The sequence below is a fragment of the Thermobia domestica genome, chromosome 8, assembly GCF_964235325.1.
Source record: "Thermobia domestica chromosome 8, izTheDome1.hap1.1, whole genome shotgun sequence".
Taxonomy (NCBI): Eukaryota; Metazoa; Arthropoda; class Insecta; order Zygentoma; family Lepismatidae; genus Thermobia; species Thermobia domestica.
The window spans coordinates 195,289,334-195,292,429 of record NC_137461.1 but is presented as its reverse complement, the minus strand read 5'-3'; the positions used below and the strand labels follow the sequence as shown (position 1 = coordinate 195,292,429).

The 3,096-nt window shown below is 35.3% G+C and overlaps 1 pseudogene; it reads right to left on the bottom strand.

The window, feature by feature from the left end:
• Positions 1–689: 689 nt before the first annotated feature.
• Positions 690–1,007, bottom strand: LOC145692412 (protein GVQW3 pseudogene; annotated as a pseudogene).
• Positions 1,008–3,096: the final 2,089 nt, after the last annotated feature.

Here is a 3,096-nt window from a genome sequence, read left to right as displayed (position 1 = left end):
TGTTATCTATAGATTTTCTTATAGATGCTACTACTAACACAGATATTCATAGTTCTACAAGACAACTGCAAAATTTTACTTTCAGAAACAATGTACTTCTCAGGGCACTGCATCCGAGTACTCTATTAGAAGAACGCCGTCAGGTCGTTTTCCATGTATTGAATATAGCGCAGTAGTACTCAGCACTTGTATTTTATATACATATATGATATAATAAAGTAAAAATGTGCTACAGCTGAGTTCATGGTTTTCAAATATGGGAGAAGGTTGAATTGTTTTCTGCGTTTCACCGGATGCATGGTGTGAAATAGGTTCTGATCTATTCATAAGACGGTTGCATTATTACATCCGTACATCTTTAAGCCGCTTGGAAGCCTAGTTGGATTATAATAGCAAGAAGTGCAATTCATTGCAGCCATGAATAATCAAAGTACAGGGTGTTTTCACAAAGTTTCAAGACTGGTCTGAGAATACAAAATGTATTAAACATCTTTGTACATCGAACTACAATTCTTAGAAATATGACCCTTGGGTATCAACACACAGTTGCTAGTCTTTTTTTTTTTCATTCTTCATAGGCTCCCTGGAAGTCGTCGCGCGGAAGGCTGTGAATGTACATCGTCGAAGTCGCAATCCTGTAAAGATATGAGGAGCGTCTTGGAAACGTTTAAACATTTCTTTGCAAATAGTCAGGCCTTCTGTTCATCCATCAGAACTTTGGGAACAAGTTTTATACACATTTTCCCTTTCTTCGAATCTTCTGTCACTAACATGAACACCATAGTCGGACCCAATCCCAGTTCATCCGTAATTAATTTAACACTAAGACGACTATCAGTGTTTAAGAATTTACGCACTTTCATCAGATTTTTCTCAGTCCGTCTTCTTTCAGGTCTCCCAGAGCGGTCCTTGTCTTGATCGTCCTCGTGGCCCTCTTTGAACCTCTTTTGATACATGAAAACCATTGCAGGTGACACTGCGTCTTCTTTGTAGGCCTCTTGAATCATATGAAAAATCTGTAACAGTTTTGTTGATTTTCGCAGAGAACTTCACGGCATAACGCTCTTCCGAATGCCGCTGCATTTTTCACTCACTCAGGTTTCGACGGGCGTCACCCTCACGCACTCACGCAACTAGCAATTTACTAACTCCCGCGTTTCGGAGGCAACTGACGCGCATGTAGACGCTTTGCTGACATCCTCAGCTACCGCACTATGTCAGTGGAAGGGGTCTGTGCGCGCGCTCCTACTCAGGTAACAGTCAGTCTTGAAACTTTGGGAATGCACCCTGTACTTCCCCACTAGCGATACTCTAAATTTTATTCCCTCCATCTTATGAACAACATAGATGTGCGTTCAAGATACATTAGCTCGAAGTGTAAGAACTCCAGTGAAGCACATAACAATAAGAGTAATAAAATTTTAAGTGCTTTAGTCATTCATACATATTAATATCGCGCTTTATGCGTAAACTGTTCATTTGCTATATTTTAGAATATCATTTTCTGGAACTATTGAATAAATATTTAATATACAGGTAACGTAATCATAGTAAGACTATTCATGGCTTTGGATTAATTGTTTTAACAAAAGAGACACTGACCAAAGCTTAAAACTTTACTTTATTTTAAATTATAATTTGTAACTGTTTCGGATATCTAGCATATCCTTCTTCAGACACGATCGAAATTTATATATATGTCTGTATTTTCATTAATTTCGATCGTGTCTGAAGAAGGATATGCTAGATATCCGAAACAGTTACAAATTATAATTTAAAATAAAGTAAAGTTTTAAGCTTTGGTCAGTGTCTCTTTTGTTAAAACGTAATCATGTTTGTTACATATGTTTATCTACATCTTATGCACCTTTTATATCATTGCGCTGTAAGACATTTACCGGTTTGGAGATTAAATCATCTAAACCCCTCCATATTTAAGATTTACAGCTAAAGCTTTTTTCTATGTACTACGAGTATTAAATATGTCCAGTTTTGGGAAGACCAGGAATATCTATGCTTATTCTTTATTATTCTTGCAAGGTCTTGGAAGTAGTAAATTATTACAATTATTGAGAATCTGGCATTTCTTTAAATACGATGGTTTAATGTTGTGTTCATACCTATAACGTGGAATTCAATCCAGATGAGATTGCAATGAGAAGTGAACTCTGGCCTCGCATCTAAGATGCATACACCAACCATAAAGCTACTTAGGAACCCACATTTTTATCAATCCATTTATAAGTTACCAGAGCAAAACAGAACATTACGCAAAGCAAACTGGCACGTATTTGCAATTGTGCGCTCTTGATTTAGGCAGAATGTTCTGCTAAAACACTTTGGTGATTATGCATAATTGAAAATTCTCAAACCAAGCACAATGGAATCTCACACAGTAAGCATTAGAATATTCATTTTGTGTAATTATGCCTCCTTCAAACTCACCTAAGTCTTACTCTTCAGATTAAAAGTTATTCATCAGGGTCTTCAGAAGTATCGTTAAAAGTTTTGATAATTTTTGTTCTTGATCGATCGGGCTTTTACACCACTTTCTACAGGGTAAACCTTGCTAATTTTGCAGAAACCTTACAATTGGTAATTTTACAAAGCTGAATGTAAGAAATAAGTAATAAATTATAACTTTCGCATAAGAATTATTATTTTAATATCCAATTTTCACTTTTTTGTAATGTCTGTTATTTAGTAATTTTGCTTACTAGGATACATTTTTTATGACAAGTACTGCGAATTTGAATTTCTCAAATAAAGTATATAATAGCAATGTATAATACCGGTATACCTCTAAATAAATTAAAATACACAAAATTTAATTTTATTGGGTTTTTAACATATAAATATAAATATGTGTATATGAGTGTGTGTATATAATATTGGACATCAGCTGAAAAGAATTTACGTGGAATGTGTACTCCCAACACCTTCTTTCCATCACGGAGCCTTCTTCAATTGTTTCGTTATAAACTAACGAATTGTTGAATCGTGTTTTCGCACTGCTTTTATCAACATGTATAAGGTGGCGCACTTATGGTGTAAATTGGAATCAAACTACATATCAGAACCTTGGAAGAGAAAAGG